This window comes from Ixodes scapularis, unplaced genomic scaffold (genome assembly GCF_016920785.2).
Source record: "Ixodes scapularis isolate PalLabHiFi unplaced genomic scaffold, ASM1692078v2 PGA_scaffold28__5_contigs__length_5199819, whole genome shotgun sequence".
Taxonomy (NCBI): domain Eukaryota; kingdom Metazoa; phylum Arthropoda; class Arachnida; order Ixodida; family Ixodidae; genus Ixodes; species Ixodes scapularis.
The window spans coordinates 1794310-1810493 of NW_024609855.1; positions in this window are offsets into that span (position 1 = coordinate 1794310).

Sequence of the window (16184 nt, forward strand, 5' to 3'; positions counted from 1 at the left end):
CAAGCTATTGTGCTGCTTGAGGACACTGGAGCTATGATCGACGGTGTCGTGTGCGATGGTGCAAGCACAAATCGCACCATGTGGAAACACCTGAACGTCACTGGTGAAATGCAGGAAGCCAAGCACTTTTTGAGCACCCAGTTGATGCTGAGCGAAAGGTGTACATGTTTTCCGACGTTCCTCACCTATTTAAATGTGCTCGAAACCGGCTGCTCAAACAAAGATACCTGAAGACAAACGGAAAATGGGTCAAATGGTCACACTACATTTCCGTGTTTAAGGAAGACGAGGCACTCCCAGAGAGCTCAAGGCGATCCCTAAGATAACTCAGCGCCATATTTATCCATCCAACATGGACAAAATGCGAGTGAAGTTTGCTACGCAAGTGTTCAGCGGGTCCATGGCTGCCGGTATGAAGCACTACCAGAAACGAGGTGTGACAAACCTATATGACCGTGAAGGCACTGTTGAGTTCACAGCGAGACTTAACGATTTGTTTGATACCTTGAATCGACGACGCCTAGCGGAAGGAATAAGGCAAGGTTGCAGCGACATCAGGATCCTACAAGAAGGCTTGAAATGGCTGAACGAGTGGGAGCAAGAACTTTCAGATGAATCAATAACCGAGGACATGTTTCTGACAAAAACGACAGCTGAAGGTCTTCGAGTCACGCTGAAGTCTACGGTTGATCTTTGACATTATTTACTCTATGAGTGCAACTTTATTTATGTCCTGACCGCTAAGTTTAACCAAGATCCATTGAAACGGTTCTTCGGAAAAGTTCGGCAAGCAGCAGGCGAGAATGACCATCCGGACATGCCGACATTCCTGCACCTGTACAGAACGCTGAGCATATACACACTACTAAAGCCACCCAAGTTCGGAAACTGCGAAGTGACAGAAGAAGCTCCGATTCTCGATTTTTCTCCTTTCAAGACCATATTCAAGAATGAAAAAGACAGCTCTGAAAGGCAACTTGCAGAAATCCGTGCTAAACTGGACGGGCTAATTAACACAGAGTCGTGGGATTGCGAATATGTTCTGCCTGCTGATGCAACGACAACACAGGTGGTTGACTGCGTAATTTACTACGTTTCTGGCTTTCTTAGTCGTAGACTACGCTCCATGTTTTCTTGCCCTGTCTGCAGAGGTTGCCTTACCGTGACTTCAAGTTGTGCACCGGAAGCTGCCTTCACTAATGCCAAGACTAGAGGGGGGCTGACCCACCCGAATTATAAGTTATTCACCCTCCTCAAAGTAACTGCAGGTTATTTCTCTAAGCATGCTGACGATCCTGAGGTGTTTTGGGACACCATAGAGCATGTAGTCGACAAAAACGTCACGTTTCCTTGCCCCGAGCACAAGACGGACGCGGTAGCCAGAATTCTGCGCTATTAAATCATGATGAGAATGCGCCAATACTGCAAAAGGAAAAGCAAGAAATACAAAGAAAGAAAGTGGCAAAAATAAGAAAGAAGGAAGGCTGTGTAAGAAGTAGACTGAAGCAGTTCATTGATAGTCCAGCGTTCTGCTGTCTTTCCCACAACAAAGCCATTTGCTCGGCTCTTTATTTCAATGTTGTTATTTTATTACAAACGTTCTTAACGAAGAATGTATTTACGGCGTTGTCTTGTGAGAGCGCGTGAGCGAGCAGTCCACAATCACGACCTCCACAATAAAACAAATTACTTTACCATGCACTTGTTGTTCAATGCGTTGCTTTGCTGTAGAGATGTCCCCGCGATGTTTTGCCAAGAAAATATGAATCCCAACATTATGTGTTTAGTGTCTGATGATCAAGAGCCTGAGATCTAGAAGGAATGAAATTCCAGAGAAGCGCCGACACATACCCGCTTATTAGCCAGTTTGAATACCACGCCAAATGCCTCTGTTTAAGTGTCTTCATAAAACTGCCCTCGCTGCTGTTGAGCCACGAAACTAAGATAAACGACGAATCTATGCCTAAGCGACACACATACTACAAGTGACGGGTTATAAGGAACGCACCGCATGCACAATACGAGTTTTTCAAAAACGTATTCCCCATTGAAAAGCGCAGGAGATGAGGCCCGCCGACCCACGTGCGTACCCACGGGTCGACGAGTCATCTGCCGGCGCCGCTTGAAACCATAGTGAGAGGGAGAAAAAGAGAGAGTGAAAAGCGAACTTTATCGGCACTGCGCGAGGAGGGCGCTGTCCTCACCTGAAGGATATTATGTTGCACCGTGCTCGCAACTGAAGGTTTTATTACAGAAAATATAAAAAGCAAACACGTAAGGCAGCAATCTACACATGCACCAACCTTTCTGCCACATCGCATAGGGCACCAGTCATTCAGGTGCCGCGTGCTCCCCCCCCCCCCCCTTCTTTTTTTCATTGTCGAAGTCAAAAACAACATCTCTTTCACAGATAGCGAGACCGACGGCTCCCTGATGCACTGCGCCCCGTTTTCCGCGATGTAAAAAGCCTCTATCACCTCCCTCGTCACTTTGTCTTTGTGCCTATCTACAAGCGTTGTCTCCTCGAAGGATGGCTTACACAAACAAAATGCCCTCCGACCGTGGCTCTCAGTGAATAGTTGTGCTCTCTGAGCCTATCATTTACAGACCTCCTCGTCTGTCCAATATAGACTGTACCATACGTAAGGGGGATCTTGTATACCCCTCCGGAAACACAGCTCACAAACGGCTTCGCGTGTTGTTGTTTTTTTTGTTTTGTTTTTTGTACACTTGCTTTTTGGCAGCCCCTTCTGCCTTGGCCCCTACTTTCAAACATATCTGGCCCAACTTTTTTTTTTTTTTCTTGGGGGGAAGGGGGGGCGGGGAGGGGCGGAAAACACCACAGGGACGTCGTACCGACTTCCTACCTTCTTCAAATTGTGAGAGGCCTTGTGCAGGTATGGGATGACGACAGTCCTTCGCCTGTCCACCACTTTCTTAGAAAGAGAGGTTCCTTTTACCTTTCTAACAAGGGTGCCGGCAGCATCACGCAGTAAAATGCTGTGTCGCTACTGTACATGATCATCATCATCATGTGAACATGTGATTGAAAGATGAAGAGCGCGTGATTAAAGGCAGTTCGAGTTGGAACATTGCCGTGTTCGGACGCATTCCTTTACTTGCCGATACAACATAATTTTGGCGACGAGGATGTTGCGATCTCGAACATAGCCGTTGCTGGACCTACGATCTCCACTACGATGAACACCGGCAGGCACGTAGCCAGGGGGGAGGCCCTTGGGGCCCGGGCCCCCTTACCCCCCCTCCCCCCCCCCGAAATCTTTCATTTTGCTGGGAACTCTTCTCCCCCCTCCCCCTCTTTTTAGCGGGTCCGCCCCCCCCCCCCCTTTTTTTTCGAACCAAAATCCTGGCTACGTGCCTGAACACCGCCTTCCGCCGTTACCTTCGTTTCAAGAGAAACCAGGCAAGCCTCCCGTACCTATGAAGCAATGGCGCCGGATGTTCGAGAATTACCTGATGGTAGTGGACGCCGGCAAGTTCAGCTTTGAGCGAAAAAAAGCTATGCTGATCCATGCGTTAGGCACGGAGGGGCAGCGCATTTTCTACACAGTGCCGCCAAGTGCGCCCGCTTCCATTTCTACGCGTACTACAAGCATATCGCAGAAAGATTGATGCCAAGGTAAGGCACCATCTACACTGGATGCTTGCATTTCTGCAATTGCTACGATGGAGAAGAGATATGCCGAGACATACAACGTCGTAGCCGAACGAAGAAAATTTTGACAGCGAGCCCAAATGCCCGACGAGAGTGTCGAAGAGTTCGTCACAGCCGTGAGAGGTCTTGCCACCACATGCGACTTCGGGACGACTCTGGATGAGGCTCTACGCGATCAGCTGGTTGAAAAGGTTCTTCTACCTAGGGTACGAGAACGTCTTCTCCTCGAGGGCTCTGCGCTCAGCTTGGACAGGTCTGTACTACTGGCTCGTCAGGTAGAGCAAAGCAGAAAGGAAAGCTAGCTCATGGATAGCAACTCGGCAACCTCTACTCCAGTTCAAGTTGTGCACGATACCAACTCAAAGTTGACTGGAAAAACTAGGCAAGCTGGTTCAAGCGTTTCAAACCAAGGTCCACCGAACAAAGAGACATGCTACAGATGCGGCTCAACACTGCATTCGGCCAATTCATCAAAATGCAAGGCACAGAAAAGTGAATGCCAAAACTGTCACAAACGCGGACACTTCGAGTCAGTCTGCCGACAAGAAAGTGCACCAAGCAGCGCGCAGAGCAAAAGCCGCCGGGCAAAATTCGTCGGTTATTCGCAGCATATTCGTCCCATGGAGTTCAGCCTTAAAAGGCAACTTTTCCGACAAACAAGTCACTGCGAGTTTCAGAACTCAAGTTGCTCGGCTCTTCCAGGAAAGAAATTCCAGTTCATGGCTGCGTCACTGCTAAAGTCTCTTACCGAGAAAGATGCGCACCGATACTTCTGTACATCACTTCTCAAGGAATAACTTTTCTTGAGATGGATGGACTCTCAGCGTTATCGCTTCGAATGGAGGGCTCTACACTGCAGTGTTTACAGACGATACCGGAGTTGATAATCTGCCAAGCCAACGTACAAAGTGAGTTCCCACAACTATACTCGCCTGGGTTAGGACTTGCTAAGGGCTATCACACTTAGTCAAAGGAAGACAGGGCATACAACCGACATCAGCAAAGCTTCGCCGACTACCTTTTGAAGTCCGTGAAGTGGTCTTAAAATAGATCCATCGCCTTTTTAGAGATGGACGTGATTGAACCCATCAATGCGTCCGAGTGGGTCTCCCTAGTTGTTGTAGCCAGAAAGAAGGAAGGTAGCATAAGGCTCTGTATCGATCTGTGAGCGCAAAACAAAGCGATCGTCGCAGATTGTTTTCCGCTGCCAACTACTGTAGAGCTTCTAAATGAAATGGTTGGAGCACAACGGTTCTCAAAGCTCGATCATATGGCAGCGTACCATCAGCTTCTATATGATGAGGACAGCCGTGACCTAACCGCTTTCATAACCCATGACGGGTTGTACAGATACAAAAGGGTTTGTTTCGGTCTTGCTTCAGCCCCATTGGCATTTCAAAAACTAATGGCTAGCATCGTGAAAGAGTGCGTGGGGGCCGTCTGCTACCTTGACGACATTGCTATTTTCGGCCGAACTGCAGAAGAACATGCTAAGAATTTGCGCAACGTTATGCAGCGAATTGCAAATGCAGGGCTCAAAATCAACGACAAATGCGTGTTCGGCGTGAGGGAACTCAGTTTTGTAGGTCATGTGGTAAATAAAAACGGCCTGTTGCCTCTCCAGCAGAACGTAAAGGCAATCCAAGACGCCCCCCCACTAACAGACCTGCAGACGCTTCGATCCTTTCTAGGCATGACTGATTACTATGCCAAATTCGTCAAGAGCTACGTCGAAGAAGTGGAACTACTGAGGAACTCGTTAAGGGATCAAAAACCCTTCACATGGCCTCAAGCAAGCTTTGACAGACTTCAAGCTGCTCTGTACTCTCCGCTTTCAACCCAGCATTACCGTCAACTGTGACGAATGACGCCTCAGGATATGGATCGGGTGCTGTTTTGCAGACGAGGGACGGAGAGAAACTGCGAACCATCGCATTCGCGTCCAGGACATTGTCTACGCAAGAGCGTAAATACTCAACCGGAGAAAGAGAGGCTGTTGCATGTGTGTGGGCCATTGAACACTGGCACATATACTTATGGGGTCGCCATTTTACTCTACAAATTGATCACCAAGCTCTGGTAACGTTGCTCAGCACCCAAGGAACGGGTCATCAACCGCTGAGAATTGCCAGATGGGCGGAACGTTTGTATAACTACAGTTTTAACGTCAGCTACAAAAACGGGAAACACAGCGTCATTGCAGACGCCCTTTCTCGATTGCCACTTCCGGATTTACATCTCAAATGCGAGGAGGAAGATGTTGTATGCCATGTGACCGACTGCGTTTCTAAACTTGAACTTTAACAGATGTCGTCCAAGGATCTCTGCACCCAGAAAATATTGCAGTGCGGAGTTTCTGGACGTCAAAAAATCCTCCACTTCAGCCAGTTCCCTTACCTTCAGGGCCATGGCAGAAATTGGGGATAGATGTGGTCGGACCATTCGGGCGTGCTCCACAAAGCTGCAGGTTCATGGTAACAGTCGTGGACTACTACAGCCACTGGCCAGAGGTGGCATTTGCAAGCAACGTGACGATCACCAGCCTGATAATATTCCTGCGTTCAATATTCAGCAGAGAAGGGTATCCATTAGAGTTGGTTACTGACCACAGCAGTCAGTTTACTTCAGCACCTTTCAAGGACTTTCTTCGAGAGAGAGAAATCCGTCAGCTCCAGTCGTCTGTATACCACCCTCAAGCGAATGAGATGGTTCAATGATTCAACCGTGTACTTAAAAGTTTTGTTCAAGTTGCAAGCTTGCAAGAACGTCCCTTGCAAGAGGCAGTCACAGAATACCTCATAGTTTATAGAGCAACACCTCATTCATCCACCGGTTCCACGCCAGCTTACATCTTACATGGTCCGAATATTAGGACAAAGCTAAATGCTACAAGCTTGGTTCCTCGTCCAGTCGTCGGACAATCCGTGGAGGCCAAGCAGGAGCGTAAAAAAATGTAAGGAGTAGCTTTGCGTGCGAACTTCAAAGCACGAATGTCCGGGTGACTCATAATGCAATTTAAGCAAACAGTCTTGTGTGAATGGGCAGGCAGTTGTCATTCTATATTTTTTTTAATTACTTTCTTTTTTTTTTCCTTTTTTGTGGTACCAAAACACGAATGTAGCCTTGACAGCACGGTCTTAGATAGGTTTGTCAATTGATACCCCTACAGAATGAGATGCATCTTGATGCTCCGGTTGACACACACATGACACAAACATCTTTGGTGTTTGCGGTTTTGACAGTCCCTGATTTCATATCAAGCCATTCTCGTAATGCACCGTCAGTTCCATTAGTCTGCATTAACAATTTACAGAAATAGCGTTGACGGCCAACTGCCTTGAGAATCGTCATGGGGAAATCATTGCTGAACTTCGCTGCAAGCTTCATCTGGCCAGCAAAAGCAACTGTCAAGCTATCACAAGGGCTGGATACTATGTTTCAATCTGTCCCGTTCCTGTCCATTCCTGAACATCATGTGTGCAGTAGTAAATAAATCGATGAAATTCTTCTGCATTTATACATCAGTCTTTTGAATTCTCAGAACGCGTAAACAAAAATTCCACCGGCTTAATATGATGACAGAATTAAGCGGCTAAGCTCAAGGCGATAAGGTTCGCCACTGCGATGGGAGCACGGCACAGACCACCCTCGTCGAGTAAATTATTGGTATTTCTAAATATTTAGATAGTGATAGGTGGCTCATCATAAGATGAGGTAGTTTACCAGTGAGGTATGACTACAAGTTAGGGTGTTTTTAACGTGAACTACGGAGTAATGATCACACGGCTCCAGCTAGGTTGCAATGTAAATCATGTCGCAAATGATTTAAAGTGGCTGTGCACAGCGCCACACACTTTCCTAAATGCCTTTTCAACAACGCCAGCGACATGGTATGCGTAGTTATTGTGCAGTGCCCTATGCGAGGATCCAAAATGGCGTCACGGATATGGATAAATTCGAGCGCCATGGTGCGGAACGTGGGAGTTTCGGTAGTCTGGAATCCGTGACTCTAGCTGGGGCCAGCCGCTGTCTGGGCGCTGCCATCTTTCCTGTGACGTCACGTATTTGGTTTGGTCACGTGATGAGTTGTCACATTTACGTACAATGGCAGCGGCGTTTAGGGGGTCACTTTCGAGTGCGGACCGGAACCCTGGTTTATCGCTCTAAGCCCCTCTACCTCGTTGACTCGCTGCAGGAGCGCTCGTGCAGCCGTCAAGGCTTCATCCAAAGCGACTAGCCCGCGCTTTTGGCAAGCGCGGCTAACAGCAGTCCATGCTAAGGTGAGCCGAAGTATTGGCAACCTGCGCGATCGAAAGCGACGCTGTGGTGGGCCTTCCAAGGTTGGCCAAATGCTGACTATGACGTCAGGAAAGGATTATTCACAGCCATCCAAGAACTTTAATTTTGACGGTGTTGGCAGTGCTGGTTTCAGAGTGCAATGATTTACAACTTCCACCATGTTCATTACAGACACCATCGAACTTGTTGTTCGCAAGGCAATGACGTCACGAGAGGGAACCATAGGAAGGCGCCACTAGAGCACTATATAGCTCCTTCGGAGCAGAGTAGCGCAATCTAGAACGCCGTCTCGGCTACTAGCGGTGAACGCCCGGAGGTTCCAACTGCGGTCAAAAATGCAAGGAGAACGTGAGAAAATCAATGTTTCTTCAGTATTGTGGGGATGTACGGAATGGCAATCGTTTTTGACATAATAATGGAACATTTTAGAATAATTTGCGCTAAGTTTTGTGCCACGCAAGTATGTAACTTTTTTTTCAAAAAACTGCCTGAGCGGCATTATGCAGCAGACGACACGGGGACGTCACACCATTCACGTGACCCGCTCCGGCCAACCCGAAAAGCCCATCTCCGCTGCGAGCAAAAATCGTCTGCTTCAAACACCATTGCCTTGGAAATTGCCTTCTCAAAATTTGGGCACATTGATACTTTAGACCCATGTTGTTGTAAAAAAAACTATCTCCAAACTCCGATCTAAAAACATGCTTTTCGTGCAAGGCTCGTTAAATTATGAGGCGCTGGAGAAATGCAGCCTTCTGCGTTAAGTCCTTATTTCGAACTCTTTTTGTTCGCCTTCCGCCCATTGAGAAGCATGCGGGAAGGTCCTTAGAACGCACCTGGTATCGCTGCGCCGCAGCGTTCTTCCGCAATATAAAGTTCGTCTGCTTTCCACGCCGTCACCATGGCAACGAACGCCGAATGAATAGAAGCACGCACGGTACCGCCGCGTGAAGTCAGTAACAGCTGACGCCATTTTACGAACGCCGTCTGCTATACTTCGTTTCAGCTTCGGTCCGAGCGCGGCCGATGTTATGAGCCGAAGGGCCAATCAAACAGCGAAAGAGGCACAACGTCATTGCGTGCTTTCTGCAGTTGATAGGACCAGCGTGCTCTCTGTGCGTGCTCCTTCGCCGGCTAGTCCTATCAAGCGCAGAGCGCGCGCCATGACGTTGCGCTCTTTACGCTGTTTGATTGGCCCTTTTGCTCGTAACATCTGCCGCGCTCGGACGGAAGCTAAAACGAAGTATAGCCAAAGCCGAACGCGGTTTGTCAGATCAACCGCCTCCGCCGGTGCGCCGCTAGCAAAGACGACGAAGCTGAGACACGCCGACGGCGATCAAGCAAGCAACAACACTGCGGGACGACTGCAACGGCGGCATTTATTCGTTAATAAAGCTTGGACTTGGGTTTGGGCTAGTTGGTTGTACATTGATAGACGTGCTGCGCTGCGAAGTTCTACAGAACAAACGCGTGACCAAACTTGAAAGGAAAAGGATGAGTTTACATTGAGATGAGGAGAAGCACAACGAACACGAATGGGCGCAGACTAACAACCAAGATAGCGAAGGAAGTAAAAGGCAGCCGTCAACTATGTTTAAACCCATTCTTTGCAGTCAAAACGCACAAAGAAGGCAGTCCATTCCGGGTAATAGTCGAAGACAAAGACACATGGCAGCATGTGATTGCAAGAGAACTGCAGAAATTATTGTCACTTCTACAAATCGATGATCCGTTCCTGGTACGCAACTCAGATGAGGTGGTGGAATTCCTGAAAGGAACACAATCCAACATTGCTTTCTCGGTAGATGTCAAAGACATGTTCTACAACGTGCCACAGCAAGGAGTCTTAGAGGCAGTGGAAGAGTGCATCGACGTCTACGGAAGCGTCAAATTCCAAAACCAGAGTGGGATCAGCACATCATATTTCCTCGATCTCCTCCGCACATACTTAAGCTCCCTGCACGTCATGTATGAAGGAAGTGTTTACACGCAAAAAGAGGGCATTTGCATATGTTCGTGCATAGCACCAGCCTTATGCGACATATACCTTGCAAGAGGAAACAGAGATCTGGTGCCATTTTTCCAGGAGATCGGAGTTACAAGGTGCTTTAGATACGTGGACGATTTTCTGGTATGTTTCCCGATTAACAAAATGACAGACCTCGTGTGCGAAAAGGTCAAGCAGAGGTTCAAGCAAGTGCACAGAGGCCTAGAATTCACATTTGAACCACCGGAGAGAAGCAGGCTGCAATTCTTAGACATCGAAATGGCATTTGAAAAACAGCATACATGCTGGATGTACAAGACAAGAGGGGCAAAAGGCATACTGCCGTACGACTCGGGACACACCAAGTTGGTGAAGAGGAGAGTAGCCTCTGGGTGCGTATGGCAGGCCATAAAGAAATCTTGCCACCACAGAATGTTAGAAGGCCTAGAAAGGCAAATCACCCGACTACAAGCAAGCGGCTACCCAGAGCCCCTGCGAGTAGCAGTGGCAGAAAAATGCATAGCAACACTCAGAGGCAATCACAAAACCAAGGAAAAGGACCCGGTCAAAAAACACTGGTAGTGGTGCCATACATTCATAAATTTTCGCACCGACTGAAAAAAATCGCCGAAACGCACGAGGTCAAAGTGGCCCTATCCGCCCCATTTAATGTGCAAAAAGGTTAACAAAGAGGAAGGCGACACATCAGGTCAATCGTCGTGTCGGGTAAAGCACGAAAACAAGTTCGTCGTGTGGTAATAATCAGGTTTATGCGTTTCAATAAAACCCCGAGAGGGGGCAGCCAGTTGGGGGCGCGTGCTTAACCCAGCTCGCTGGTGCTGTTCTGTCTCTCTCTGTGTGGTCAATGCGAATTATCACGACATGGTGTCAGAAGTGGGATGCGAGCGGCCACAGCAGTGAAAAGGGCAGGCGTGACGAGCGGCGGTCACAGCAGAAGAGGCGTCCAACCGGGAAGAAAGAAAACGGTCGGGAAGTCCGGGTACGTCAGAGGCAAAGAGCTAAGCCTAGCTGCGAACACTTAACCGCGACCGGTCAAGATGGCGGCGGGCGAGCATCGGGAAACCAGGCCAGCCTTCGGTTTCGCGCCACCGACGGCGTTCGATTTTCAACGCCCAGAGGAGTGGACGGCCTGGTCCAGTCGTTTCCTCAGGTACAGAAGGGTCTCGCGACTCATGGAGGAAGAAGGAGCAGCTCAAGTAGACGCTCTAATCTACTGCCTAGGGGGAGACGCCGAGAACATACTCGCCGCATCAACGCTGACGGAAGAAGACAAAGTGGACTTCGAAAAGGTGCTGGAAGTATTCCAAAATCATTGCATCGGAAAAAGAAACGTTATTTACGAGCGAGCGAGGTTTCATCAACGCAAGCAAGAACCTGGCGAGACCGTCGAGGCCTTCGTAACGGCCCTAGACAGACTGGTGGCCCACTGCGGGTACGGAGCACTCAAAGAAGAATTGGTGCGCGACCGCCTGGTGGTCGGCTTACAGGACGGGAAGCTGTCAGAGACGTTACAAACTGATCCCGAACTCACCCTGGAGAAGGCGTTACAAAAGGCGAGACAAAAGGAAGCCGTACGAAGGCAGCAGGCTGTCGTGCGCCAGGAGAACCCAGAAGAAGAACTGTCTGTCGACGCCCTCCGGAAAACGTCGAGTAAAGGCCGCTCCAGTTCCGGAGACCAAACAAACGAGACTGCGGGGTGGAAGAGCCCGCTACACGGTTGCGGGAAGTGCGGTGGACAAAGCTTTCATGAAAAGAGCAACTGCCCGGCATCCACGTCCAAATGTCACTCATGTGGCAAGAAAGGCCACTGGCAAAAGATGTGCTACAAGAAAACTCTACGTGAAGTCACCACAGAAAAGAATGAACCTTTACTGGAAAGATGGTCACTGGGCGCACTCAAGGAGGGTAGCAGTGCATCAGCATGGAGAAAAGAGCTCAGCGTCAGTGGAAAGCCAATCACTTTCAAGATTGACACCGGGGCAGATGTAAATGCGGTGCCACTGAGGGCTGTTAGAGATGTGAGTGCAGTACGACCCACTGCAGTGAAACTCTACGGTGCCGGCGGACAGCCGCTGGAGGTGTTGGGAAAGGTTCAAGCCACCCTAAGCTGTGGAAACAACAGCGTCCGAGATGAAATGTATGTTATCCAAGGGCTGGAAGAACCTCTGCTGGGCCGTCGGGCGAGTACGGGTCTAAAGATTGTACAGCTGCTGCAAGCGGTTACAGCAGACCCAGGTGCCAAGTACACAGAAAAGCTCCCAAGAATGTTCAAGGGTCTCGGGGAAATGAAAGGTGACTACCTCATCAAGCTCGAGGCAGGTGCAAGCCCAGTGTCAGTAAACACGTCACGGAGAGTGCCCTTAGCTTTGTTGGATAAGGTCAAGGCTCAGCTGACGGAGATGGAGAAAGACGGCATTATTAGGAAAGTCGTAGAGCCGACTCCCTGGTGCTCAGCTATGGTGGTGATCCCGAAATCAAGTGGGGAAGTCAGGATTTGTGTTGACCTGACAAACCTCAACAAGTGCTTCGAAAGGGAGAAGCTTGCGCTCCCGTAGGTAGAAGAAACACTGGGGCGTCTCGCTGGCGCTAAGGTTTTTTCGAAGTTGGATGCCAAAGCGGGTTTCTGGCAAGTGAAATTGGCTGAAGAATCACAGCTGCTCACAACTTTTATAACCCCTTTTGGCAGGTTCTGTTTCCAAAGGCTCCCCTTTGGCATCTCCTCGGCGCCTGAGCACTTCCAAAGACGTATGAATCAAGTTCTTGAGGCGATACCTGGAGTGTTGTGTCACATGGATGACATTTTGATCACGGGAAGGGTTTATGGACGGCAGAAGCTCTCTCGAGATCCCCAGTAGAGCCCCCTGAGAAGATGGAAGAGGAGTTAGAGGCGTACGTCCAGCTTGTAACAAGCTTCCTGCCAGCTACGAGTCACTATCTGGACGAAATACGCACTGCTCAGAGTCAAGATCCTGTATGTTGCAAGTTAAGAGAGTACTGTGCAAAGGGCTGGCCCCACAAGATGGACATCCCACCTGAGATTGCTCATTACTTTAGGAATAAAGACAGCCTCACGGTACAGAGCGATCTCCTCGTGAAAGACAATCGGCTAGTACTCCCGAAGTTATTGAGAGAGAAAGTGCTGTGCCAATTACATGCAGGGCACCAAGGAGTGTCCAAGTGCAGAGAACGAGCAAGAATGTCAGTGTGGTGGCCAGGACTCAGCACTCAGTTGCAAGAAGTGGTTACCAACTGCACAAGCTGCATCCAAGAGCGCATCCCAAAAGTGGAACCTATGATAGCATCGGAGCTCCCCGACTATCCATGGCAACGTGTTGCAGCCGACCTCTTTGAATTGAACGGCAAGCACTACCTTGTAGTTGTAGATTACTACTTCAGATTTATAGAAGTGTGTCTGCTGAAGCAAACAACATCGGAAGCGATTGTGACGGACCTAAAGTCTGTGTTTGCCCGCCATGGGATACCGGAGGTCTTCAGGTCAGACAACGGACCGCAGTTCGCGTCCAAGAGTTTTGACGAATTCACAAGAAAGTACCAGATTCGCCACATAAAAAGCAGCCCACACTATCCCAAGAGTAACGGGGAAGCAGAACGCATGGTAAAAGTTGCCAAAGACATCCTGAAAAAGGCCGAAGACCCAGAGCTGGCACTTTTGATCTACAGAACTACACCAGGCCCCTGCGGATATAGTCCAACTCAACTACTCATGGGACGGCAACTACGTACAACTTTGCCCATGTTGCCATCCATGTTAACCCCTAAAATGCCAAACCACGCGGATTTCCGAAGAAAAGATAAGGAAGAGAAAAGAAGGCAGGCCCAAGGATACAATCAGCGGCACGGAGTAAGCTGCCACAAGGAGCCGTCCATCGGTGGCTCTGTTTGGGTCAGAGACCCTGGCACGCCGGGGCAGATTGTGAGGAAAACGAACAACCCTAGATCATTCGTGGTGGAGACACCGTCTAGACAACTCGTCCGGAATACCTACCATTTAGTCCCAGCACAAACACCGAGAAAGAGTGCTCAAACCGGATACAATGGAGACGAAGAAACGATATGCGAACAAGTGATCAATCCAGGCGAGAATGTCCAGACCCCGTGCGTTAAGGACAAAGAACCGACATCGGAACAGGTACTCGACCCAGAGGGAGGTCCACCTATGGCTCTCGGTCCGGAAGAATCTACTCTAACATCGGAACAGGTACTTGATCCAGAGGGTGGTCCAGCTCCGGCTCTCGCTCCGGAAGAATCTGTCGTCGACTCCGGCACAAGGGAAGAGGAGCCCTACACTCTCACTAGAGCTGGGCGACGAATCATTCGGCCGCAGAGATTCAGAAACTAGTTTCAAGCCCATTGTAGAGAAAGGGGGATGTGGTAATAATCAGGTTTATGCGTTTCAATAAAACCCCGAGAGGGGGCAGCCAGTTGGGGGCGCGTGCTTAACTCAGCTCGCTGGTGCTGTTCTGTCTCTCTCTGTGTGGTCAATGCGAATTATCACGACACGTCGAATGCGCAGAAGGGTCGTCTACAGAATACCATTGACGTGCGGAAACTCATACATCGGGCAGACGGGCAGGTGCTTAAATGAAAGACTCGGAGAGCATAAATATGCATGCGGGCAATTGCAAGCACCTGGCAACTTAGCAGCGCATTGCGTGAGATGCAGCTGTGAACCGCTATATAGAAATACATCAGTCATGGACAGATCAAAAAATAGAAACAGGAGAGAAATCATAGAAGCCTTCCACGTGGCATCAGGGAAGCACGGCACGTGTGTCAGTGATCCTTCCATTGCACTGAACGAAAAGGAAATTGAACTGCTGAGACACTACATAGCATAACGAGGCGGACACCAGCACCAGCTTCAAGGTCCCCTCTCACACCACAAAAACCGAACGTTTATCAGTAAAGGGAAAAACACCAAAAAAATCGAAAGTCCACACATCTTCATAAAAACATTTATCATTATTTCATAGCGTTCGCTCCTTTTCCAAACTCACGCATTGGGAAACTCATGAGAAAAAAGAAAAGAATAAACAGTTGTTAGTCTGCGCCCATTCGTGTTCGTTGTGTTTCTCCTCATCTCAATGTAAATTCATCCTTTTCCTTTCAATTTTGGTCGCGCGTTGGTTCTGTAGAACTTCGCAGCGCAGCACGTCTATCAGCATTTATTCGGATCAAAGGCCGCCTTCGCCGGTGCGCCGCTAGCAAAGACGACGAAGCTGAGGCACGCCGACGGCGAACGGGCGAGCAACAGCACCGCGGGACGACTGCAACGGCGGCATTTATTGGGATCAAAGGCGCGAAATAAGCGAGAACAATTTTTATTTGAATCATAAGACGCGATATCCAAGGTGGGGACCACATACCTTTGCTGGGTCTTTCCTGTGAACTTGTTACGGAGACACGGGGTAAGGCATTCAACAGACAGCAGCGTTTGAAAAACATAGGGGCCTTAAAAGGGCCGTTTAGACCGCTACCAGAACCTATAACAAACGTAAAGAGCACTTTACGAACACTCAGAACCTTCCCAATATAAACCCCGAGGAATTTGCAGTCTCCGTTTTAAACAATTGTGAACGAGCAACGCGTCTTGTGACCGTACCTAGTGGACACGTCGGCGTTAATGGCGAATACGAAAAATTAAGGGCAATAAGGCGCAGAGCAGAACTTCGTTATCGAAGATCTGGCCGTGTTGAGGACTACAATGAGGCCCAACACATTCACAAACTAATACGACGAGAGCTACAAAGTCTCTCCATTCACCGGTGGAAGCAGTTCAGTAGTACTCTAACTCCATTCACTCCGATACCGAAAGTATGGAATACACTTCGTTCTCTCCGTACACCAGGGGACCTATGTTGGACAAATGTTTCGTTTCTCCTAAAAGAAACGGAAGTGACGACATCGCGTCTGATTGGTTGAGGCTCGAATGACGAAAGTTCCCTACAAAAAATGTGGGCGGAGACGGCGAACCGCCCCCACCGGAAGTGACAACACTTTGACGTATCGTTTCCTCGGGGTTTCGTCTGAAAAGGGAACGAGTCTGTCGATGGTCTCTTCGCGGTAGCGAAATTGGAAACACGGCGTCTCGGAGGCAGAGCGACAGTCTTTCTATTGTTCAACTTCTTTTTTCCCTCCGGAAAGGCTCCACCGGCTGCACAGCGACACCGCGATGCCTTT